This window comes from Eumetopias jubatus, unplaced genomic scaffold, assembly GCF_037043125.1.
Source record: "Eumetopias jubatus isolate StellerSeaLion01/CBP00866 unplaced genomic scaffold, mEumJub1_p1.0 scaffold_14, whole genome shotgun sequence".
NCBI classification, from domain to species: domain Eukaryota; kingdom Metazoa; phylum Chordata; class Mammalia; order Carnivora; family Otariidae; genus Eumetopias; species Eumetopias jubatus.
The window spans coordinates 21363411-21390746 of NW_028274820.1; the positions used below are offsets into that span (position 1 = coordinate 21363411).

Below are 27336 nucleotides of genomic sequence, written 5' to 3' on the forward strand. Positions count from 1 at the left end.
CTGCCGCGGCTGATATGGAACCCAAGCAGTGGCGAAGAGAATCTCAAGGCTCTTCCCTGAGTATTTTCTCCTGTCCCTGCCCGAGGTGAGGGCCCCGGCTCGGCCTCTGCGAAACTTTGGGGCGCTGGCGCGGACGAGGAGACACGATTCCTCCCATGACTTTTGTAACTGCGTCAGGGCAAGATGGCGCTGGGTCTCCTTGGGGCGCGGGGGGAGAGGCACGTCCACCGCCGCCGCAGCGCATGTGACCGGGCTGCATTCCTGTGGGGTTTGGCTCCGACCCAGGCTGGGGCGGGGGAGGGGAAAGGGCTTGGGCGGAGGAGACTGTGGTGCGGTCGGCGTTGGCGGCCTGAAGAGGAAGAGATGACTGTTTGAGAGCGCTTCCCCTCCCCCATATAGCTTAACAGCTGCGGCTCCCGGGGGAAAGCCCCTGGAGGGACACTCGTGGGGTGTGACGGCTGTTGGTGGAGGAGAAGGTTCGGTGCCCTATTTTCTTATCTAACCTTTCTCCTTGCAAAGTGCTTACGTAAGGTGGCAGTTTCCTACTGTGAGAGTCGTAATCAACTGTGAGTCCCTCAGGGCCACTGGACGGAGTAAAAAGGAGAGACTAGCTAGGCCACAACGTCGAGAAGTGTCCGTTATTTTCTGGGAAAACGTAAAGTTTCTCAGATTCCAGTAGAAAAATATTTCTTAAATTTGGAAGCAGGTGTAAAAGGTGTAAATAACACCCAGGAACACTTAAAAGTTACCATCTGAATTTTGAGGACCCTTTTCAGGTTTTCTGTACTTCTCATATCTTCCCTATCTGTATATTCTACGGGAATGTGTAGACTTAGTGGATGTGGTTTTCTTTTTAAATTTAGGCGTGATTAGTAATAAGAATAAAAGCTGCTAGTGCTGTAATTTATATGAAGTAAGGGTGTTTTCAATACTTTTGTCTTTCTGTCGCCCTCTTAACTATGGTTTTTAAAAATAAAAGATGAAATCACTTTCGGTAAATGTTATTCATTAAGATTCCTGCACCATTATGAAGCCTACCTCTTTAAATCACTTCTGTAGAAGTATGGACTGACTTTTAATTTTCGAAACCTTGTTAGTGACGGTCTTTAGTTGGAAAGTTTTTAAGTAGTCTATATTGGTAGATTCTGTAATAAATACTAGTTTTGTTTTTGATTATTCCCACTTAGACAAACAAGCATAGTAGCCGTTAACTAAACTAGTGAAAATTCAAAAGGCTCCTCGCCTTGGGTAGTGGTGAGAGCCGGGAGTTACACACAACAAAGACGTTTGCACGGAAACCTGGCTTGCTTTTTGACAGAACACACCTCGTGCCAGGAGGAAACGTTTGCTGGACCCGAAAAGATGGGTTTAACTCTGGTCAAGGTTATGTTATTTCCTTTAGTGTTAGTTGTAGACTTAGTTTGAAAACAAGATTTTTTATCGTTTATACTTAAACCCTTGCTAGTTTTTGTGGCTTTTTCAGCGAAGTAACAATATGAACTGAAAAGCCTGTAACTAGAGTGTAAATATTAAGTAGTACAAAGATTTTAGAGTTCAGAGTTTTTTTTGTGTTCGTGCATTGTGATTAGAAAATGGGCATCTTGAATAACCTCGAGGATTTGTCACGTGTAAGTTGTGTCTCCCTTAACTGTCATAGCAACTTCTATTTTGGCTCAGGAAAAAGGGAGCAAATATGAAGTCACGTTTTTAAGGTAATTTTCATAGTCTTCGTAGCTTTATTCTGCCTTAATAAAGAAGAGAGGCCATTTTTCAAGCTAACAGAAACATCCTTGTTTTTGTTTTTTTGGTCAGCATGTCTACATTATTCCTAATTGCCAAATCTTGGGCTCTAGTTTTTCTTTTGCCACGTTCCTGTGGCGTTTTAAATATTTGGAATTATTTCTTTGACTACCTTCTTGTTTTATATGTTCTCTCTGGGCAATTTCATTTGTGCCTATGACTTCAGTAAAGCCTCAGTTTTTATCTCATTTGTTAATGCAGTGTTAAGGTATACAAGGGGGCCCACAGGCTTCCTAAACTTCCGTAAAAAATACTGAGCTTGGTACTAGATTCCAGAGAACTTTGTTCACCCATTCCCTCAAAAAATTTTTGCTTCTCATGCTCTTTCATTATTTGAGTAAACCACACCACCCCCAACCTTCCTATATTTTTTATTCAAATCATCATCTCTTGTATAATTGGAAGTTTTACAGTCGGCTTCAGGTGGCAGACATCCCCTAATGGATAAAATACATAGGTAGAGCTGTTTCATACGTTTGTGTCTTTGTCCACACCACCCGAAGTACTTCTTCCCACTCCTGGGTAACTTGCGACTTTGCCTCCTGAAACTTCCAAATTCTTGCTCCCAAGTCGTAGGATGCATTCTTTACATAATGACCCAGCCCAGTGCTTGGTTGGCATTCAGGTGTACAAGTTTTGTGTGTGTGTGTGTGTGTTTAGGTGGATAACACTCTGCCAATAAACTGCAGTGCAAACTGTAAAACATAGCCTTCACACTTTTTCAAAAACACACTTGACCCACCAGGGTTTGATGAGGAAATGAAGTGTACATTAGGAGGCTCACAGGCCAGGTTTCCTCCCCTCTGACTTCTATAAGAGAGGAGACGAGGGACTGCTGATGGGATACTTAGGCCTCCAGAAAAATGGGAAGGGAAAAACTGGCCTTATTTTTCAACATCGTATTTCTCAAATCTAGAGGACATTTTAACCTACAAACTTCAGTATATAAACACCAATGATTATTTGGGTTTGTAATTCCTTGATGTGTTTGGGGCTTATCAAAGTACTTAGTACTGCTTGCTTTGATACTAGAGGACCCAATTTTTTGTGCCCTTGAGTTTAGTTTTTGTCGTTTTTCTTTCTGTAATTTATAAGTGTCCATGTGCCAGCCTCTGGTACCAGAGGTACCTACACGTGTTTTATGTATCATGAGATTGGCATTCCAATCATAGGGCTGATTAAAATTGCATGTTAAATGAATCTCAGAATTCCAAGGGTCAGTTTTGAGCTTTATAAACATTGGTGACCCTGTTAAAGCTTTTGGGCTATTTTTGAATGGTGATTGTCTATCTTTTGAGCTCAAGTTCAAAGTAAGAAAATATTCGGAATTATAAGGGACTTCACTGGATTTTGTTTTTATATGGAATTTTCCTCTGCCCCACCTGACTTTAGTGTCGTCTAAGTGTACAATGGAAAGATTTATGTCTGAGAATTGAACTTAAACCATTAAATATACCTTAAAATGTTATGGTTAAACATACCACCTGATCAGTTTAACTTCCTGAAAAATGAATTTAATGGTATCTCGTTCTTCCTGGGCAAGGTATTATTTATGTTAACACTAAACCTGAAATTCATATTTGCAAAGAGTCCTCAAAAAAATTTTCCAAGGTTGTGGATACCTTGAATCAACTTGATTGGTTTTCTTAAGAAAAAGATAGGTTTATTCCTGAGTATTCAAAAAACATTTTTGAAAGTTAACTGCCTTCTGCTATTCAAAAAGATCAGGCCTAGTGGTGCCTGGGTGGCTTAGTCGGTTGAGCGTCATTGAGTAGTATGGCTTCTTGGGTTCAGCTCAGGTCATGATCTCAGGGTCCTGGGATCGAGCTGCCCCTCCCCCTGTAGAAGATCGCATTCACGCGCTCGCTCTCTTTCTCTCTCAATCAGTCTTTAGAAAAGGAAGGGAGCGGCTGGGTGGCTCAGTCTGTTAAGCGTCTGCCTTTGGCTGGGGTCTCTCAAATAAATAAAATCTTAAAAAAAAAAAATCAGGCCTACAGTCTTCCTGTTAACTGTTCAAGTTTGAAACATCTTTAAGTACAGAGTTTGGTTTGGAAAATAGAGAAACTAATAGTATTCTTCCACCTGAATGAAGCAAATAGGAAGCTAGCAAAAGCTTACAGAGCCCACTGTACTGTTCTCTGGAATGATTTAACAGTAGATGTAGAAAATGGGCTTTTTAATATTCATTGTGAACTGTAAACTTTAATATCAAATGTAAAAATGGAGCCAATGAAGAAGAGCTGGGAAATTTATTGGAGGTCCTTTCTTTGCTCATAGTGAGTGGTAATTTACAGAATAAAATTTCTGAATGTATCTAGTTTCCCAACTCTGCTTGTCCTATGTTTTCTTTTCTTAAAAGTATGTTATGGCCTTTTCCATTCGGTGCCTCTGTTTGCCATAAGCACTGAAGTATGCAGAGTTTATCTTGTATTTGTACTATAAAAGAAAATTGGATTGGGGGGGGTTTTGTTCCTTTGTTGTAAGTACACCACGAAACAGCAGTATGGTCAGCCTTGTCTTTTTGAGGTACAGAATATACCTTCACTGAACAACTGTCTCTTAAACAGTACTCTTCCTAATAAACTGGTCATCGACCTAGAGTAAATGATATTTCATACAACTAAAATTTAAATCGAGTTAAGTTATATAGAAATTTATTCTAAGATTATGTCACTTTAATATTCCTTATCTTCAAAAGTATTTTTAAATAAGAGTGTCCCTCCCAAAGTATATTGATATTTGTGTCACAAATTTAAAACTATAATCTGGTTTTCCCCTTTGATTGCTTTGTTCCTGGGACAGATTGGAACTCCAGCTCTAATTTGAATAAAATAATTGGCATTCCTACTGTATTTAAGACGCACAAAACATAATTCCCAGCCCCTACATTTCCAGTTAGTTTGGCAAGATAAACTACTTGGTAATTAGAACTTCTGAAGCATTTATGTCTGTTTAAATGTTTACTTGCTAGTTTCTCCCAACCTTTATTTCTGTGTTTTTAAATTTAGCTCAGTTTTTTTTTTTTTTAAGATTTTATTTATTTATTTGATAGAGACAGCGAGAGCAGGAACACAAGCAGGGGGAGTGGGAGAGGGAGAAGCAGGCTTCCCGTGGAGCAGGGAGCCCGATGTGGGACTTGATCCCAGGACCCCGGGACCGTGACGTGAGCCAAAGGCAGACGCTTAACGACTGAGCCACCCAGGCGCCCAAATTCAGCTCAGTTTTAATGCCACTTCCATTTCTTTTTGTATAGGTTGGTTTGTTGCTAACGGTTAACCTCCAAGAAAGGAAAGATCACTTCTTAGTAAGTGAGGATATAACAGATGGAATTAAGGATTTAGGAATAACAAGCTTTTGTTTTAAATTAGTAAGGTAAGTTGTACTGGGTCACTTATACTAGTTTAGCGAGAGTAAAGAAGTTGTTGGAAAGTCATAATTTAAGCACTCGAGCTTTTTTTAAAATTTTTTATTGTTATGTTAATCACCATACATTACATCATTAGTTTTTGATGTAGTGTTCCATGATTCATTGTTTGTGCATAACACCCAGTGCTCCACGCAGAACGTGCCCTCTTTAATACCCATCACCAGGCTAACCCATCCCCCCACCCAGCACTCAAAATCTTCAACTGCTAGTGAATCCCCTCACTCCCCAAAAGGATTCATTTAATTTTTAAAGGATTCTTCAATCATCCATTTGATGTATCATCTTACCCTTTTTTTTTTTACATTTGAAAGTATAGTTTAAGGAAAATTATGTGGTTTTTTTAATTTTATTATGTTAATCACCATACATTACATCATTAGTTTTTGATGTAGTGTTCCACCATTCATTGTTTGTGTATAACACCCAGTGCTCCATTCAGTATGTGCCCTCTTTAATACCCATCACCAGGCTAACCCATCCCCCCACCCCTCTAGAACCCTCAGTTTGTTTCTCAGAGTCCATTGTCTGTCATGGTTTGTCTTCCCCTCCGATTCCCCCCCCTTCATTTTTCCCTTCCTGCTTTTTTTTTTTTTAACATTGTATTATTTCAGAGGTACAGAACTGCAATTCAACAGTCTGACACAATTCACAGTGCTCACCATAGCACATACCCTATCCAATGTCTGTCACCCAGCCACCCCATCCCTCCCACCCCCCACCACTCCAGCAACCCTGTTTGTTTCCTGAGATTAAGAATTCCTCATATCAGTGAGATCATATGATACATGTCTTTCTCTGATTGACTTATTTCGCCCAGCATAATACCCTCCAGTTCCATCCACGTCGTTGAAAATGGCAAGATCTCATCCCTTTTGATGGCTGCATAATATTCCATTGTGTATGTATACCACATCTTCTTTATTCATTCATCTGTCAATGGACATCTTGGCTCTTTCCATAGTTTGGCTATTGTGGGCATTGCTGCTATAAACATCGAGCTGCACGTACCCCTTCGGATCCCTACTTTGTATCTTTGGGGTAAATACCCAGTAGTGCAATTGCTGGGTCGTAGGGTAGCTCTAGTTTCAACTTTTTGAGGAACCTCCATACCGTTCTCCAGAGTGGCTGCACCAGCTTGCATTCCCACCAACAGTGTAGGAGGGTTCCCCTTTCTCCACATCCCTGCCAACATCTGTCGTTTCCTGGCTTGTTAATTTTAGCCATTCTGACTGGTGTGAAGTGGTATCTCATTGAGGTTTTGATTTGGATTTCCCTGATGCTGAGCAGTGTTGAGCATCGTCTTATCTTTTTTTACTCCCATTTGCCTTTTAACTTGCCATAAAGTGAGAGCATGGGAATAAAGAGAGTAGCCACAGAATATCTTGCACAGATGTGGTCAGACAAGTTGTGTTTAGGACAGAGAAGAGGTTGCGTATACTACCATACTATTGTTATCATGTGAACTTGAGAATAATGACTTATTTTTGCTGCCTTTTCAGGTTTTAGCTACAGAATGGGGGGGGAAATGCCATTTCTTGCATATCTAAAGTTTTTGGGGTGTCTGCTGGCTCAGTTGGAAAGCATGTGACTCTTGATCTTGGGGTTGTTGAGTTTGAGCCCTGCATTGGGTGGAGATTACTTAAACTTAAAAAATTAGTTTTCTTCAGGAAGGAGTGGCTTACCTTACCATAGCCTTCGTTCATGAAAAATCTGAATACTAGGGATAAGAATAAACTGGAGGAATAGGTTCCCTCTTTATCTAAAAACATTAAAGTTTATCAGAAAGACAATGGGAGCCAGGCATTGGTCATAACGTGTATGTGAAGTCATCTCAAAGAGGGAAATGACTGGCATAAAGTCTCAGAATAGGGCCTGGGACTCAGCTCTTGCCAACTAAGTCCAAATTGAAAACTAGACCATTAGTAAAAAGTCTGTCATATAACTAGGTTTATCAGTTTCATTCCTAATCTTCCTTATCTCACTTTAGGTGGGATTAGGGTTAGAAAAAGTATTTGGTTTAAAAGTATTTTTTTTCTTCCTAGTTGGATGTAAAAAGCGGGAATGAGAAAGCAAGTATGAGCAAGTCTGATGACTTTCCCTGTTTATGCTCACCTGTTACAATCTACGTGTTTTTTGTTGTTTAGGTTTTTTTTTTTAAGATATTTAAATAGTCTCCACACCCAACATGGGGCTCGAACTCACAACCCCAAGATCAAGAGTCGCATGCTCTGCCAAGCAAGCTAGGCGCCTCTACAGCCTACATGTTCTTGATTGACTTGCTTCATCTGTTTCCTTATCTGTAAATTGTTCAATTATCGGCAAATGTGTAGCTTAGTGCCTGACAGCATTAGATGATAATTGATAGCCACTAATAATAAACATGGATTTAAGAGATTTCTGGCTTTTTAACTTTTATGCTGAGAATCCATGTAGCACAGGCAACCTGTGTCTACCTGTATAACAAAAGCTAGAACTGGTAATTTTGCTCCTGCATCAGGAAATACATGTTGACACCTGCTTTCCTTATTAAAATTCTAGACTCAAAAGAATTTATTAGGATGCTTCAAATTTCAGGTTAGTATTTTTGTTCATGTTTGTACATCTTAAATTCATTATGCCCATGCCAAGTGCATTTTTTATGGCTTTAGGACAACATACACATTTGGCCATCAGCAGAAATCCTTACAGTCATTGTTGTAACAGATAAATGCTACCCTTGTATGACCGAGGTTATTGTTAAACGGTACGTTATCTAGCCATATAAAGCTGCTGTAAGAAAGTTGTGATTGTGACTTGAAAATAGTCATAAACAGTTCTCGTAATTCCCAGGTGACTTTCATGTTCTCACCATTTTACAGTGTATATTTCAGAAGAATTTATCCATTTATAGATCTGGGAGTACACCCATTAGAAAGCAGAAACAATTTATTGTATAATAGTACCCACTTAAGTTAGGACATTGAGAAGGAAAAACACTGTCATCATTGGCATTTTTCTTTATATAAATACATAATGTATTAATTCTGTACATGACAAGGTTTTTTTAGAATTAATATTTCCTGCCTGGGCAAATTTCTATATTACACCTTTTTTTTTCCCTTAAGAGGGGGGTGGGGGAGAGGGGGTGAGACAATTTTTTTTTTAATTTATTTATTTTAGAACACACACGCACGTTGGAGCAGCAGTGGAGGTCAGGGAGAGGGACAAGCAGACTCCCCACTGAATGGGGAGCCTGACACTGGGCTCAATCTCATGACCTCAGCTGAAACGAAGACTTGGGCACTCAATAGACTGAGCCACCCAGGCACCACCTCCATATTATACATTTTGACCCAACCGTGAGCTATAGTAAACTTTTAATAAAGTTTAGAAATGCCCATCTTCCATGCATGGTTTTATCAAGCCTTACTGGTACTTGACAGGATAGTTTTTCTACTTCACAAAAGGTCTGTCCCAAATATAACACCTGTGTGAAACTAAAGTTTCTAAGATTATTTTTATTTTTTTTAAAGATACGCCTAAGCCCTTGTTTCATGTGAGATGTCACCAAATATGGTTCCCTGGGTGAGCTAAATATTCTTACAGCCAGTACCTTTTTTTCTGAAGGTTCTGGGCTCCAACAGTTAAACATTTTGAAAACAAAGTTTGACTTACAGTGCTTTTATATCAAGTGTCTGGTTTGTGTGTATATTTATATTGTGTGCTCAAAACGCTGGGGGGGTGGAATGCAGCTATATCAGATACCTATTCCTATTATTTAAAAAAAAAAATTTTTTTAAAGATTTATTTATTTGACAGAGACAGAGAGAGGGAACGCAAGCAGGGGGAATGGGAGAGGGAGAAGCAGACTTCCTGCTGAGCAGGGAGCCGGATGTGGGGCTCGATCCCAGGACCCTGGGACCGTGACCTGAGCCGAAGGCAGATGCTTAACGACTAAGCCACCCAGGCACCCCTCTCTTCCTATTTTTTTAAATGTTGACGTATAATTAAAGGTCAGAGCTAACTAGGAATGAATATACTTAATGTATGTCAGCTGAACTTGCATTATATTTTCTTTTATGGTGTATTTTACAGCAGTTAGTTGTTTTTTGTTTTTGGGCGGGTGTGAGTGGGCAGAGGGGCAGAGGGAGAGAGAGAACCTTAAGCAGGCTCCATGCCTAGTTCGGAGCCTGACGCAGGGCTCTGTCTCAGGACCCTGAGATCATGACTTGAGCCGAAATTAAGAGTCTGATGCTTAGCGGCGCCTGGGTGGCTCAGTCGTTAAGCGTCTGCCTTCGGCTCAGGTCATAATCCCAGGGTCCTGGGATCGAGCCCCTCATTGGGCTCCCTGCTCCATAGGAAGCCTGCTTCTCCTTCTCCCACTCCCCCTACTTGTGTTCCCTCTCTCACTGTGTCTCTCTCTGTCAAATAAATAAATAAAATCTTAAAAAAAAAAAAGTCTGACACTTAACTGAGTGAGCCATCCAGGTGCCCCAGCAATTAGTTTCTAGTGATAGAAGAGATGGATTTTTGATTTAGCCCTCTTTACAAATGAGGAAATTAATATCCATCAAGATACTTAGATTTCAGTACTTTATTTACCTAGGTGTTTCACATTTGATCCTTTCATTTCTATATGAATTCTTTATTTAATGTTTATGTTAAGTCCATTTTTTAAAAGATTGAGAGGAAGAGTGTATGAGTTGGGGGGAGGGACACAGGGACAAACAGACTCCCTGCTGAGTACGGTGCCTGACACCGTGCTCTATCTCAGGATCATGACCGTAGGAGAAATACACTTAACCGACTGAGCCACCCAGGTGCTTCAATTCATTTTTATTTTCAATACTTTTTATATCCTGTGTCTTGATCTCTCCTGGGTGATCATTAACATAAAGTAAGTAGCTAATTTTTGGTTCCTATTTTTACTGCCCTTTTCCATTTTTTTTCTACTCCTGTACTCTACAGACTTCTCTCTTGATCAACAACTATACCATTTCTGTAGTTAATGTAACAGTGTATACTCTTCTGTAAATACATGTGTATCAGAGTCCTAAATTTGTTATCCCTGCTCAGTCAGTGGAGTGGAACATACGCCCCCTTGATCTTGAGGCTGTAAGTTTGGGCCCCACATTGAGTGTAGAGTTTACTTAAAAATGAAATTAAAAAAAAATAAATTTGTTATCCTTGCCTCTGGAGGCAAGAATTAGTTTTATTTATCGCTGACCCATCAAAGTTTGGTATTATAAAAGTGCTCAGCCTCTGTAAAGATGACCAGAAGTTAGCATAAATTGAGAGGGAAACCAAGACTCAAACTTCTCTTGTATTAAGCTACAAAATAAACTGACCTCTTAAGTTGCATTCATGTAGATTACGTCTTAGTTGATAGCTTTAGGTCCAAATAGCTTTCTCAGAAACTAAAAACAAAACACTGAAAGTACTAGAGTGAGGTTTATGTTGTAAAAATCAAATGCTCATAAGACCTTAATAGCTATGACATACAATTGTTTCTGTGTATCTCTGCCTTTTTTCTATCAGCCAAATGGGAAAATTATGTTCAAGGATTAACTCTGAGAGTAGTTTAATTGGAGGCATAGATCAAAGTGTGTAGTTTAAGGTTAAACTCTTCAAACTCATTGTTAAGTTGTCCATACAGGTACTTGGTAAAATCAGTTATTTATGGAAGAGAAGTAGATGCTTGGCTTTCTATGCATAAACTGCCCCCCCAACCCTTGCTATCGTGCATTCCCCAAAAATTAAATACCTAGGTTATATTTTCCATTTCTAAAACAAGTCCTATGTTCCCTGGAATTAATTTTACATTGGTAAATAAACTGGAATGGTTTTTCCATGCCATGCATTTTTATGAAATAACTGTAATTTGTGTGAAAATTAAAATATTCTAAATATGAATTAGCAAAGTAAAATGAAGGAACCAGATTACAAAAATCAAGTCATGGGGCAATGCTTGAGATGGGGAGAAGACAGTTAAGCTTTATGCATGAAGTTTTCATTTAATACCCTGGAGAGAGAATTCTCAGTGAAAAGTATATCTTTGTAACTGTCATAAGATCTGGTATTTTAGAACTCAATAATTACAGCCAAACCAGTGAACTTTTTTTTTTTTAAACTTTGGGCTCTATTATAATGTTCATATGAAGGTAAGTGTAGGGTATTGGCTCTCTTTGAGAGAGGAGTAGGAAGAGGTTTGACATCACAGGCCATGTGGACTTAAAAGCTATGGCTTTTTGTACACCTGAAATTTACATAACCCTGTATGTTAATTATATTTGAACTTAAAAATTTTGAAAAAGCTATGAATTTGAAAGTATTTTCAGTATTTAGAGTCTGATTATTCATGCTCTTTATACTCACTCAGTCTCACTGGCAGACCTTACTTTCTTGCTCATTCTGCTGTTACTGTGCATCAAGGAGGCATTGTGTACCAGAAGGCTTTGAGCTACTTGGGGAAAAGGTGCTTATAAGAACAGGATAATTATTGGGACGCCTGGGTGGCTCAGTCGGTTAAGTATCTGCCTTCGGCTCATGTCATGATCCCAGGGTCCTGGGATCGAGTCCCCCATCAGTCTCCCTGCTCAATAGGGAGTCTGCTTCTTCTGCTCTGCCTGCCGCTGCCCCTGCTTGTGCTTTCTCTCTCTGACAAAAATTTTTTTAAAAGAACAGGGTAATTGTTAATCATAATAAACAGTCTTTGTCAAGGTGTGTGGGTAACTCCCTTGTGTATTAGTAGCTGTCGGTGACTAGCTAGCTTCCCAACAAGCAGGTTAGATTTGTTCCTTCTAAATCAGGGACCTGACTGAGAGTCTAGGTCTTGTGTCTCACAGGAGCCTTGATGGCATAGAATAGTTAAGATAGGAAAGGCTCACGTTCCTGTTCAAACAATACAGAACTGTTGTTTGAGAACAGGGTAACTTCAAGGGTTTAGGACAAATCAAATGAGTGTTCATCTAGACCTCTAGGATATGAATCAACAAAGCAATTAGGAAACTCTTGTGTGGGTTTTTTTTTGATACAGTGTATCAGATTTGGTATATATGAGAGACAAACTAAAGAGTTGGTAGGTTTGAGAGTTAATTCAAATCCATTGGTTTCCAGACTTTGGGATTTCTTGAATGAATCAAATGATAATATGTATAATAAACATAGTTGCCAGTTTTAGTTCTTCAAATAGTGACAGTGTATGCAACATTTGGTTCTAAAATAGTTACTAACAGCAAACAAGGACATACAGGTTTTGTTTTTTAAAAGATTTTGAGAGCGAGTATGAGTGAGCATGAACAGGGTTGGGGGGCAGGGCACAGAGGGACAAGCAGACTCCTCCCTTCTATGTGGAGTCCTGGGATCAGGCCCTAAGACCACTACCTGAGCTGAAGTCAGATGCTTAACCAGCTGAGCCACCCAGGTGACTCACTGACTTTTGTATGTGATTTTAAAGATTAAATTGTCATTTTGAAAAACTTGTCACATTGTTCTTCTCATTTTGCTGTGGAATAATGAAAAATTGTCCAGAATTCATTTTGGGCTGCTATTTGGGAATCATTCATGTATCTCAACTCCTGTTTTAGTCTTAGAAGTAAACAAATGTGTATTTATATATAATATATATATTTCCAACAGTCTAATTAGGGTAGATCCATGAATAACAACCATTAAAATTATTTTCAAAGAATCATTTCAAAGTATTACTACAAAGAAATGGTAACAAAAATAGAGTTAAAATTTTGTGGGACTTTTGCATAAGTGTTATAGAAATGGGTGAAGAGGGACACCTGGGTGGGTAGCTCAGTCGATTAAGGCTCCAACTCTGATTTTGGCTCGGGTCATAATCTCAGGATAGTGAGATCAAGCCCCAGGTTGGGCTCTGCTCTGGGTGTGGAGCCTGCTTAAGAATCTGCCTCTGCCTCTGCCTCTGCCCCTCCCCCTCTTAAAAATAAATAAACTTAAAAAAAAAAAGAGGGACACCTGGGTGGCTCAGTTGGTTAAGCAACTGCCTTCGGCTCAGGTCATGATCCTGGAGTCCCGGGATCGAGTCCCGCATCAGGCTCCCTGCTCAGCAGGGAGTCTGCTTCTCCCTCGGACCCTCCTCCCTCTCATGCTCTCTCTATCATTCTCTCTCTCAAATAAATAAATCTTAAAAAATAAATACTTTATTTAAAAAAAGATGGGAAAGAAAGTAAAGTAGTAGAATGGTTTCACTGGGTCTTTTTGGATTGTAGGCTTACAGATGGATTTTCTGCAATAGGCATGTATTACCAGAAAGTTTTTTTCCCGAAGTTATTTTAGTTTGTAATGATATCGGAAAATGCTTGTACATTAACTAAAAAATGGGATACAAACTAAAACCAGTATGGAAGAGTCCTTGTTCCTTAGGATGGCGAACAAGGCCCTGTGATCTAGCTCTGCCTGTTTTCCAAAGATTCAGTTGCACCTTCTTTTGCTTCCACACCCATATTTCTACTGCTCTCATTTCCCCAAACCTACTTTGTTCTCTCAGACCTTCTTTTTATGTGATCATGTCTTCATGAAGTACTTCCTCCCTCTCTCCCTCTTGTGAATGCATCCTTCAGTTCAAGTGTTTTTCCTCTATGAAGCTTTCTCTGGTGTTTTTCCAAACAGTCCCTTGTTCTTTATAATTCCATGTACCTTTTATCCAGCTCTATTACTGCACTTAACTGTAGTTTTAAGTATTTAGAATCTCCTCACCCTGTTAGAATGCGAGCCCCAGAAAGACAGTGTTTCACTTTGTCTCCCTGAGATAAATACATAGTGCTTGCATTAATACCTAGGACATAGTAAATGCTCACGTAAATGTTTGGCTTAATTAGGTCTCTTCCTCTTTGGTATAAATATAAATCTGCAAAATAGCTCCTAAACTTCGATTGTGAAGAGAAGGAAAGATTAGAGATGAATTTTTGTAGTTAAAAGTTAGACCTAAAATTGCTAATGATTTGTGCTAAAGGGCAAAGCCATTCTTACTCTTAAAAAAAAATAATAATTGGACATCTATTCCTCTTAGGTGCAATAACAGGTGCAACTACCTTGAAAGATGAACAGTCCTAGGTCAAATGTCCTGATGCTACTATCCACTACAGGCAAGTAAAAGCCTCTCAAAACAGTGTTGTATTGGACAAATTGGAAATTCCCCTCCATCCTCTAGTGTTTGGTTATAAATTCTTATTTTTCACATTTAACCTACCTTCCCAGTGTGTAGAAAAAGATAACTATAAAGGTACTTTAACTTAATTACAGAAGATAACTTTCTCATAGCTAACTTAACAGTTCAACAACCCCCTATTAACAGGATGAAAGTTCAGGGCTAGATTCTGGCATCTTTATTTATTTATTTATTTATTTTTAAAGATTTTATTTATTTATTTGAGAGTGAGAATGAGATAGAGCATGAGAGAGGGGAGGGTCGGAGGGAGAAGCAGACTCCCCGCTGAGCAGGGAGCCCGATGTGGGACTTGATCCCGGGACTCCAGGATCATGACCTGAGCTGAAGGCAGTTGCTTAACCAACTGAGCCACTCAGGCGCCCTATCTTATTTATTTAAAAAAAAAAATTTTTTTTAAGATTTTATTTTTTGTCCAAGAGAGAGCAGCAGGCAGAGGGAGACACAGGTTCCCTGCTGAGCAAGGAGCCCGATCAGGACTTGATCCCAGGATCCTGGGATCATAACCTGAGCTGAAGGCAGACACTTAACCAACTGAGCCACCCAGGCGTCCCCCCAAAAAATCCACTTTTTATTTTTATTTTTAATTTTTTTTAAAGATTTTATTTGAGAGAGAGAAAGACACAGCAAGAAGAGGGAACACAAGCGGGGGAGTGGGAGAGGGAAAAGCAGACTTCCTTCTGAGCAGGGAGCCCAATGTGGGGCTCGATCCCAGGATCCTGGGACTGTGACCTGAGCCGAAGGCAGACACAGAACGACTGAGCCACGCAGGCTCCCCAAAATTCACTTTTTAAAATTAGTTTCCCTGCTATGGGAATGTTAAAATGTTGCAAGTTGGTGGTTCCCAAGCCAGTTGGATCACTGTAATTACCTGGGAAGCTTATTAAACTATACGTTCCTGGGCTCCACACCCAAACTTCCCCAGAACAGGATGTTAGGTGTCATCACTCATAATTTTCTTAGGATGTAGCAATTCCTGAAGAACCATATGCTAAACTACTTAGTGTGACCCAGGAATGCATTTTTGACAAACCTCAGGTACTTTTCATGCAGGTGTCTTTTTTTTTTTTTTTTTTTACAAGATTTATTTGGGGGAGAGCGTGAGCGAGAGAGCAAGTGCACAAACGAGGGGGAGAGGCAGAGGGAGAAGTAGGCTCTCGGCTGAGCAGGGAGCCCAATGTGGGGCTCAATCCCAGGATCCTGAGATCATGACCTGAGCTGAAGGCAGACGCTTAACTGACTGAGCCACCCAAGTGCCCCAAGATGTCTATTTAATAAACACTTAGATATGTGAAATGAAGTGTTTCACTAAAAGGTCTATACAGGGGCGCCTGGGTGGCTCAGTTGTCAAGCGTCTGCCTTTGGCTCAGGTCATGATTCCTGGGTCCTGGTCCTCGGATTGAGCCCCTCGCTGGGCTCCTTGCTCAGCGGGAAGCCTGCTTCTCCCTCTCCCACTCCCCCTGCTTGTGCTCCCTCTCTGTCTCTGTCAAATAAATAAAATCTTTAAAAAATAAAATAAAATAAAAAATCAAAGGTCTATACAAGCCTATAGTACAAAGAATTTTTTTTCAGTTCTTTTTTGGGAGGTGTTGCTGTAATATTAGACCTCTCCTACCTAAGAAGCTTGGAAGTACTGTTGTCATGAACCATTTCTTAAATTTCTTCTTAGTAACTTCATCAGAATAGCAGCATAAATTGTTTTCAAAGAAATTCAGAATATTCTGATGGACTGAACTTTTTTTCTCTAGTAGATAAAAGCCAAGTATTGTTAGCTTGGAAATCAGTCTGCCTTTTAGCTCTTTAGGTGATGAGGTATTTGGGTACTCTGAGAGTTACAGTTACTCTCTCATACCCTCGCTTCATTGAATTTATTTGACATTCAGAGCACTGTCTGAAAGAGCACTGACTTCAGAGCAGAAGTCACTTACTAGTTTGGGGCACTTGGGTATTTTTTTCAAGTTAAAGCGTTGGGGTTCTCCAAATTGGAAACCAAAGTAGTCCACATCATTAGCTATGGGTTTTTAACGTGAAAGGCAAATATAACACAACTGCACTTAAGAGTAAATGAGTAAGATAAGGAATTGTGTAAAAAGAAAGATACTTTTTTAAGGAGTGGATTTTAGCTCACCCTGCCTAATAAAGTCATGGCTGAAAGGATAAATAAGGTGTGGAATTTAGTCCTTCCACCATTCCATTGTGTTAATCATTCTTCCTATTCAGAGGCAGCGAGGAGTAATTTGAGTGGCTGCAGTTAAAAATAATGTGCTATATAAGTACACAAGGGCAGTAAGAATGGAGTTATGGTTGTCAAAGAGAAGTTGGCCTTCATTCTTTTTTGTTTATCATTTGATGGTTTCTGTTGCTCCTAGAGAGTCATCTTAAGGTATCACTATTCCTAAAGCCAGAGTTTACACAAGTGCCAAATACATGAATAAGAAAATACCCTACTAAAATTCCTCTCAAACACGGTATTTTTTTAAGACTTTATTTTTAAGTAATCTCTGCACCCAATATGGGGCTTGAACTCACAACCCCAAGATCCAGAGCTGCACACTCCACTGACTGAGCCAGCCAGGCACCCCTCAAACACTGTATATCTTAAAAGACCAGGTGTATCTGTGGGCTGTCACAGTGGTCTTGCTCCCTTCAGCATAAGCTTAACAAGTATTAGTGGAGACATAAAATTTAGGATAAACCTAAAATCCTCTAAGATATCCAGTGTTAACTAACTCCTCTCCCTCTTTATGCAAGCATTAGTTTGCCTAAAAAGTGACTGACTTCTGGTCAAATAGCCACAGTGATTTTGGGGCAGTTCATTGCATCTTTGGACAGCACTTTTTTCTTTTGGGCCTATAGAACTGAATACAATACTCTAAATTAATTCTGTTCCACAAAAACATGAGTAAAATGAGGAATTGGGTAGGTAAGTGTAGGTAAGTGGCAAACAACATAGGTTATTAGGACATGTAGCTCACTCCATAAGTAAACAACAAACTATTTGAGAAACTTAACCTTATTAGGGTTTTGTTTTTGTTTTTTTTTACTAGTGTTATTTTCAAATCTATGAGAATATTTTCATAAAATAACTCTAGTTTTCTTTATGTTAGCTATTAGAATTACAGTGGCAAGTTTTAGGAGCTATGTGAGATAGAAACATCTAACTGAAATTATACATATAAGTATATGATTGTAGCATTGTTTCAATAAACTTAAATCTTACTTTCACTATTTTTTTTTTAAAGATTCTATTTACTTATTTGTCAGAGTGAGCACAAGCCAGGGGAGTGGCAGGCAGAGGGAGAAGCAGGCTCGCCGCTGAGCAAGGAGCCTGATGAGGGGCTCGATCCCAGGACTCTGGGACCATGACCTGAGCCAAAGGCAGATACTTAACCTACTGAGCCACCTAGGCGTCCACTTTCAGTGATTTCTTTCTTTAATCATTGAGTTTCTCTTCCCCCAGGGTGTAGCAGGCATATATTTTAATACTTGCTATATTAATTGGCCAGACAAAAGCACACAGTGAGAGGTGAGATGCCAAAAAGTATTATGGTGAAGACCAAATTGAATTAAATACCTAGCCAGAACTTTTTAAGTTACCGTGATCATACGTGCACACACCTGAGATTTACCCTTTTTCTCCCAATAAGGACTAGGAAAGAAATGGACAAACTATAGGAAGCACAGCCTGGGAGTTAAAGTTCCTTTAAGAAGTTGCTGAAGGGTTCAGGGGGGCCCCATGTAACTGATACTGTGACCTGAAAAGCCCAGAATACTTCCTGGGTGGCGTTATACCCGCCCCCCCCAAAGGTAGATTCCTGGACTAGAGCAGTTAAAGGAAATACTTTCTAAGACTTCTAAAAACAAATAGTGCTGAAGTGGCAACTAGTTTACCAGAGAGCCTGCTATTCATCAAGGGATCATTCAGTACATAGAAAAGAGGGAAGCCAGCTTAGCCAGGAGGTCAGAATAACAAATATTGTTAAGAACTGGCTAATGAATAGGCAAATAATTATATGTATCATGTCACAGACAGTAGATGGAGTAATATGCCACCATTAAAATGAATTTATAGTATGTAAAAATTGTTGTAGTATATTTAAACTATTAGGATAGGGCTTTAATACCCTATTACATTAGAGACACACAGGAAGAAAAAGTAAAGTTATATCACCACAGCAAGCAAATATAAATGTATTAACTTTGATTTAGTGCATACTCCTCTAGTAGTTTTACTTAATCTCACTCCTGCCTACTTAGTGTTTAGTTGGTTATGTAGCAGCATTCTCTGAAGAGAAATGGAAACTGCTAGGTTAAGTGTGAACCAAGGCCTGTATCATGCTCAGTATTAAAAAAGAATAAACTGATGGGATAAGTGATATTAATAAATGGGAGATTTGCCTCCTCGCTGGAAAAACTTAACGTTCAAAAGATGGCACTACTAAAATTTTACTGCAGTGGAATCACAAATTACTATAAATGCTTTTTTATTACTCGAGAGACTACTAGTAAGGTTAATCGGACATAATAAACATTGTCAAGATTTTCTTTTAAGATGATGGACTCTTCAGTGAGGTGTAAGCATTTTATAAAGCACTTATCCTGTGTTGGACTTAAATTTGGTCGTCCATGCTTTGACTCATGCCAAAATTCAAAACAGGGCTGTGTTTTCCTTAATCACTTTCCCCAAAAAGAATTTACTTTGTGAGGCATAAATAAGTAATGTTTATTTTATTCATGATTTCACAAGATAGACTGGGAGTTTAAACTGCAAAATACCCTATTTTGCTCACAAAATCCCATGCAGTTTCTTTTTTTTTAAATTGTGAAACACATGAGCACTACCCTCTTAAATTTTAAAGTGCACTGTACAGTTCTGTTTCTCACTTTCAGCTGCCTGTTCTTTCTAAAAGTTTACTCCTTTAAGTCTGTCTTACGCAGAACAGTTTAGCAGTTGTGGGCACTATACAACCTTAGCAAGTATATTCTTGCTTAGGATGTAGCAAATACAGTCAGATTTTATGTGCTGCTCTGTAGCACTTATCCTTAATTCAAAGTCTCACTCAAGAACCCTGTAGTTGCATGTCACAGAGGGACACCACTATAGAGGAGACACAGTGTCTGTCTGACATCTTTGGGGAATGTCTCATTGGGTTAAGCCAGTGAATTTTGCCAGGTATTTGGCAGGGTGTGACTGTAGTACAACTAGGGTTTTTTACATTTTGATTCAAGTCCTGGGCCTGCAAAGGCTCAGTTTGCTAACAGCAGCCCTTTCCCTCAACCTGGGCCCTTAGCATTAACATAGGTAGTAAATAATTGTAAATTTTAATCATAAATAGGTGGAGGAGAACTTGGAATACATTTTATCTGAGCCTGAACATCTTAAATAAAGTCTTTGTGAAACAGGTTTTTTCTACAGAAAGGCCACAGTTTCCATGTAGCACATTTCATTTGGCTGTGTTCCTTTACAATATAGAACTTAAAGAATTTTAAAACATTTGCATTTTTGCACAGATTATTCAGTTTTCTGGCTGTCTACCTCTGTAGATAATTTCCATCTGATTCTGCAACATCTGCATGTTACCAGGATAACCTTGGGATCAACCACAGAAATAATTCGAAACAAGCGCAATGTATTTGCCTCTAGGCCAGTAGTTTTTTTTGTTTTTTAAGATTTTGTTTTGACAGAGCACAAGCAGGGGGAGTGGCAGGCAGAGGGAAATGCAGCCTTCCCGCTGAGCAGGGATTCAGATGTTGGGCTCCATCCCAGGACCCTGGAATCATGACCTGAGCCAAAGACAGACGCTTAACCGACTGAGCCACTCAGGCGTCCCCAGGTGGGGGACGGGGGACGATTAAGCAGTTGGTTAAGCGTGTGCCTTCGGCTCAGGTCATGATCCCAGTGTCCTGGAATCGAGTCCCACCTTAGGCTCCTTGCTCCATGGAGAGCCTGCTTCTCCCTCTGCCTGCTGCTCCCCCCTGCTTGTGCGCACCAGGATCTGTCTCTGACAAAATCTTAAAAAAAAAAAAAGAAACGTGGATCCTGGGTCATCCTGCATCAGTTACCTGGTGCCTGTTTAGAGTTCAGAGTCTTGACAAACCTACCAAAGTCAAAAATCAGATCATTTCTACATTTTGAAAAGACAACTATAATCAAAAGAAATGCTCCCTTTTTTGAGATCTTGAAACTGCAGTGAAGAGACTTCTCTTTGAAAGTTATGTTAATGAGGAACAATACCATAATATTAATGGGATGTTATGAAACACAGATGAGTATTTTAACAAGCTTTTAGGAATGCCAAAAAAAGGGCACTGCATAAACAGTTGCAAAGAGTAGTGTATTGAAGCAGTCATGGATTGGGGGGTAGTTTTTAATTTACAGTGCAATGCTACAGGGAAAGGAGGGGGAGAAAATGCTAGCTATTGAGCTGCACACAGAACTGCATCATATCAAAGATTTGATGGATAGTCCCTCTCCTGTATTCCTGTTGAACAGGAAAACTAGTCGTTAAAAGTAACTTGACATAAAGATACTTAATTGTAGGAGGTGAGAGAACAATACCACTATCAAAGGGGTTGGCTGAGCGAAATGAGTTAAAATATAAGGATTAACAAGACAATGTTAAATTGAAGGAAGTTACGTACATAGTAGGCTCAACATAAACGGATACTGCAATCCAAATGACCATTTGTTGATAGGCTTAAAAAAAGTTTTCAACAAGTTATGTTAGTTATCTTGTGAACCCAACCATAACAGAAATAGTCAAGGGTAATCCAGGAACAAAAACCAGGTTCTTTGTACATTAAAGAATAAAGCTTTAAACACCCCCCATGTATGGATTAAGACAGTGGCTGATTAGAATCCTTTTTCTGGTGATTTTGTGGAACCAAATTGCACTGAAGAACCACCCTCTGTTTCCCAGTAGAGAAAGGAAATTAGGGAAAGGCAACATGACCACCCTGGTTTGTGGAGTAGGCCTTCTTTGAAGTACCTTTTCCCAGAACACTCTTAACTGGCCAAGACTATAAGCTTCATTTGTTTTCAAGATCCCAGAAGATAAATGACCTTGAAAGTTTTCTGGCTGTCTACCTCTGTAGATAATTTCCGTCTGATTCTGCAAAATCTACAAGTTGCCAGGATAACCTTGGGGATCAACCACAGAAATAATTTGAAGCAAGCATGATGTATTTGCCTCTAAGCCAGTGGTTTTTTTGTTATATTACTAACAGAGATGTTTCCCTTGCCCCCAACTACACAGATTCTTAGTTTTGTGCCAGGGGCCTTAAAGCTTATGAATCCCTTCTCGGGATGTTTTACATGTGTATTACATACTGCACACAGATCCCCATCTACAGACATCTAGTTAGGCATCCTATGCCGGGTATTAAAATTCCGAGAGAAAACTAACTTAATGAGGACTGTAGCTAATGGTATTTGAGCACCCTGTTCAGGTTCGGGTAATTCGTGTTAGTCTAGCTTCTGGCTGGAGTGACCCCTTCTCTCAACCGAGAAACTAGCACACTTAAAAGTGGCTGAGGTGAGAAGCCAATGAGGAATTTTGCTTCGATAAGAAACACTTAAAAAGCAAAAAACCGCGCTTCCAACATTCTAACCCGCCAAGAGGAAAGGGGTTCCATAACCCAGTTTTGACCTTTTGTGGCAATAGCCTCTGGCACTGCACACGATACATAACTGGCTCACCGTGCCTATGGACGCACGGAAGAACCCTTTTAAGGACCCACCACCCACATGACACGGGAGAAACCTCTTCCTTGAGACCTAAGCTTTCGGGGGGGGGGGGGTTATTTGCTGTCGTGAACACCAAGCCGTCCAGACATTCGCCCGGCTTCTGGAAGAGCGACCCGTGGGTGGCTGCCAGCAGCTGCAAACTCGTGGCTGGGCCGCTAGCCTGAGCGAGTCTGGACCCGGCGTTTGTGTCGCGGCGGCGGGCTGGCCCGCGCGGTGAAGGGCGTAGCCCGGGCCGCTTCCTGCGTCACAGGGGCGCCGCCCTCCCGGAGGGGGAGGGGCAGGCGGGCCAAGTTCCCCCGCGGTCGGCGCGGAAGGCGGCTCTACCCTCCCCGGGCTGGAAATCCCGAAGGCCCAGCGTGCCTACGGCAATTGGTAGAGCGAGAACCCAGGAGGGAAAAGACGGGCCGGCGGAGACGCGCTGCTGCTTTCCTGCCGGCGCCATCTCGGAGGAGAGCCAGAAACGCACTTCCGGCGCGGCGGACAGCCGGGGCGGGGCTGGACTGCTTCTGTCAGGTCGGCTTCCGCCTAGCGCTTTCTGCGGCACTCAGGGTCCAGGGCTCTAGCTTTTTCGGTATTCAGGGTTTTAAGTGACTCCCTTTCTCCCTTTTATCCCATTTGTCAGTCGCCTTCTCCTAAAAAAGAAAAAAAAAGCTTAGTGCCACTTCCGGCTTCACCCAGCCGTGACGCACTCCGCTCAGACCGTGAGCCTGGCGCAGCCGCCATCTTCCGGAAATGCTGGTAGCGGCCTATGCCCCTATTGTCCTGTGTACCCAGAGGAAGAGACTATTCCGTCTGTATGTCTGATACTTTGCTGGGGAGGGCGAGAGCAAGAGTGGCCCTTTGGTGGGACTCACGTGTATTTGAATTCAGAACCCCCCCCAACTCCTTAATCAGCTTTGTCCCACGTTGAAAAAATGACACTTTCTGTACCTGTCATTCGTTGTTGGGTCAAATGAGGTAATGCATGCAAAGCTCTTAGAACAGTATCTGGCGTAAAAGTAAGGCAAAGCCATGAGGATTTACTAAGCACCTATTTCCTCATGCCATGTTCGTTGTGTTAGGTATGGAAAATACTTTTGATTCTTCATCCCCACGGAATGGCCCTCTAGTACCTGAAAGAGCTGTTATTTGACGGCTTCTGAGTTTGCTTGCCGTTTCCCAGGCAGCCCTTGATGCTTCTAGTTCCTAAGAAAGTTTTTGCTTTTGGGGCGCCTGGGTGGCTCAGTTGGTTAAGCGTGTGCCTTCGGCTCGGGTCATGATCCCAGGGTCCTGGGATCGAGCCCCGCGTCGGGCTCCCTGCTCAGCAGGGATCCTGCGTCTCCCTCTGCCTACTTGTTCTTTCTCTGTATCTCTCTGCCAAATAAATAAATAAAATCTTTTAAAAAAAAAGTGTTTGCTTTTACTGGACTTGCCCCCCTTTGCAGCGCTTTGTACTGGATGAATATTGTGTAGGGATAGTGGACAAGCCTAGGTTGGGTATGATTGTAGCATCACATGAATGGAGACGTAGACGAAGCTTCTTCCCGGGTCCATTTTAGGCTGATGCCTGATAGCAGGCCGTAATGCTTCCTTACACTTGATCCCTTACCATTTGGAACTAAGTATAGATTGGGGGGTAGGGGGATTGGTCTTAAAAAAGAACGAGAGATGCTAGATAATTTTGGTAATAATTTACAAAAAAAGAAACATATAAAAGATTATCATCTCTACAAAAAATGGACGAACTCCACAAACTTGCGGCAGACTCATCGGTGATTCACTGAGTCTTCAGGTGTTGAGGAATAATTAAAACCCTTCTTTTCCATGCTGAGTTGCTAACTTAAGTTTCTGGTTGATTTCTCTTGTCCCTGCAGGACTCCTAAGTCTTACCCTCTTACCCTCTAAGTCTTTGCCCCTTCAAACACTAAGCATCCATAACTCAGACTGAATAATACCTTCAAACAGCACAGTTCCCACTGTGTAGTGAAATCATCTGATCACAACATGAGTTGAAGTGTTGGAAGTTCCTTATACTTTAGAACATTTAACTTGTATGTAAATTACACAATAACAAAAACCAAAATGGAATATTTAATATGGAAACACAAGGAATATGTAGTGTAATGAAATTACATGTACAATGTAATCTTATTTTTGCAAAAATATGTGTATGGATAGGATCAGAATATTAATTTCCTCTTCAGGTCTTTTTAAGGGTTCTATGATGAGGTACTGTTCTTGTAATAGTGTAAAGGAAAAGTTCTTTCATCAACTTTATGAAGATGGGTTATAAGAGATGTAAACTTTATAAAAGATGGATATTCTGTTAACTCAGTTTTCAAAGACAATGTCAGTTTGATAAGTCAAGAAATAAAACATTATTTAGATATCTGGAGTTACTGCTAAAAGATGATGCCTCTTCAATTTGAGGTTGAAGATGGGATCTTGTTCCTTTTCATTTTAAGCTCTTGGATATGGATTTTTTAAATAAAACATATGCATGTTTTACTTTGCTAAATTTAAAAGGTTAAAAATTACATTGAGGTAAGGGCGCCTGGGTGGCTCAGTCGTTAAGCGGCTGCCTTCGGCTCGGGTCATGATCCCAGGGTCCTGGGATAGAGCCCCGCATCAGGCTTCCTGCTCCACGGGGAGGCCTGCTTCTCCCTCTCCCACTCCCCCTGCTTGTGTTCCCTCTCTCACTCACTCTCTCTGTCAAATAAATAAAATCTTTAAAAAAAATTTTTTTTTAAATTTAAAAAAATTACACTGAGGTATATTTTAAGATTTATTTTTATGTAGGTTAACCTATCCTTTCCAAGTTTATTCTTTCCCTTCACCTGGCAGTCAGAGCAAACAAATTAAACTAGCTGAAAGGTACTTTGAAAAACAGTATCAAGTAGAAACACATTATGAATTGCTTAATATAAAGCATGAGGTTTTTTTATATATAGATAATTGAGGGAATGAAAACACAGCTTCTTAATTATCCTGAACTGTGTCATACTGTTTTTGGGATGGTCTTTTGGCTTGAATCCATTAACTGATTATATATCTTGTAGCACTGTGGGAACTGCATTATTAAAAGTGTCAAAGTCACAGCTTTTGTATTTGGCGCCCTCTAGTGTATTATTTTAAATAACAAAAGCCTCTTACCCTTGCTAAGCTGTTAGCTGGAAGATAAAATGTGTCGCGGCGGCGGGCTGGCCCGCGCGGTGAAGGGCGTTCAGTCCACCCAGTGGCACCTGGCTGGCCCTGTCAGTAGAACACGAGATTCATGATCTCAGGGTCATGACTTAAAGCCCCACGTTGGGCGTAGAGATTACTTTAAAAATAAAATAAATTTGATTCTACCTTCCCAGTGTGATTGATCTTGCTTTTTGCGACATCCAAAGAGATCTCCCCCTCTCTGCACCTACACATTATTTCCTAGCCATGACACTCTTAACTAGCCTGTGACCTTGCACCAGTTGCTTGATTTCCCAACTTCAGTTTTCTCATCTGTAAAATAAGGATGACAATCACAAGAACTGTGTAGGGTTCCTCAGGACTAAGTGAGCCATTACATGTAATGTGGATGCCTTCTACATAGTAGGACCTCAACAATTGCTAGCCTTTAAAAATACATATAAATAGATCCAGCCAATACTAAACATGTTGGAGAGGGTATTCAATCCTGACTTAAGTGTTAAATCTGCTAGTTGGGGAATGCGAAGAATGTTAAAGAGCAGCTTAAAAATAAAAAAAAAAAAAACCTGGGCAGGACTCTAATCTGTGGTCCCATCTTACTGAGTTAATTCATGCCAAATTCTCCAGTCTGGAAACAGACTTCTTCGCATCCTTTACAGTGCCATAATTACACACCCTTAAAAGTACTTGTGTTAATGCTTAAGGTAAATGGTTATATAGATCTTAAAAAGTCTAAGATGCAGAATGATAGCGGGAAATATTTGAAGATTTGGATTCAGACTTTAGTTTAAGCTGGAAGCTCCAAATTCCTTTCTCTGGATTATATTTTCTGGATTGGAGTTCCTGAACAAACTGTTGGATGGTATTTGTATCTCCTGTGTACAGGTGGGAAAGCATAATTGATGCTAATTGAACCCAGGTGAATCAGGATTTACAAATTCTTTTCCCTCATTGACAAGAGTTTGAAGCTTAACATCACTACCTCCTGGGTTCCCTTAAGAACCAGTTACCTGGAGAAAGCATTGGGTGCTTCTCACCCCTACTCAAACCCCTCTGGAGTCTTTGGCTGGTCCTGTGTATAATAAATGTCACCATGCTTTTTCCTATGTGTCATATTATAGGTCAGAATTGTTTCTCCTTCCCTTCCACTGCCTGAGTGCTGAACAGGACTGATTTCCTCATGAACAGCTACCAGCTAGCCATTATTGAGCCTCTATCATAAGCTTGGACACTATGCTGAGTACCTGACATACATTAGTTCTAATTCTCACAACCTCAATCCAGTAAAGTAGGGGGTATTAGCCCTATTTTCCAGGGGGGGTGGGAATCACACTAGGTCACCCAGGTAATAAGTGTAAGAGCCAGGCTTCCAACCTGAGTCAGCTTCTGGAGCCCATGGCCTCAACATCACATCAGAAACCCTTTCCAAAGGGTGAACTGTGGGTTATGTGGCCTTCAGAAGTGCAAGGAGAATCTTGAAACTCCCTTCAGGCACTAAGATGTCAGTTCTGAGCCTGCCTCCTTTTCAAGAATGCCCACTTACCTAGCCTAGCCCTGCTGTAATGATAATTATTAGAACCTGGGATGGCTCACATATGGTCGGCACCTTGCAGTTTTTCTAAGGTTGACCCATGGGGATATCTCATTTTCTCTTCCAGAAAACCTTTTTTGCCTTCATCATGCATTAAACCCCCAAGCTAAGCTGGGGCGGCAAGTTCTTTTCTGGCAGAAGATGACAGCTGCTGGTATTTACCCCCCAGGGGGATATACTGCAAATCCCAAGCCTTAAAGCTGGGAACATGGAGATCTGGCTTTGCAAGCATATAAAACAAATCTTGACAAAGAGGGAGGGGCGTGCACACACTGGCCATCCCGGTCCCAGCACACTGGGCAAGGAGCGCCCCGCCTGGAGGCTGTGATGCAGAGTCAAAGGCACGGTCTTGAACGCCAAACCACACTCAGCGGGCCTTCAGTCGGGCGGGCCTTCCGCCGCTGGGGCTCGTTCACTGAGGCCAAGCATGTGGT

At 40.7% G+C, this 27336-nt stretch overlaps 1 long non-coding RNA gene across 1 annotated transcript; it reads left to right on the forward strand.

Annotated features, from left to right (window-relative positions):
- On the forward strand, positions 1-25475 carry LOC148162492 (uncharacterized). Its single transcript, XR_015766735.1, has 2 exons — positions 1-85; positions 14244-25475. It is a non-coding gene; the product is annotated as an uncharacterized LOC148162492 (long non-coding RNA).
- The last annotated feature ends 1861 nt before the right edge of the window (positions 25476-27336 follow it).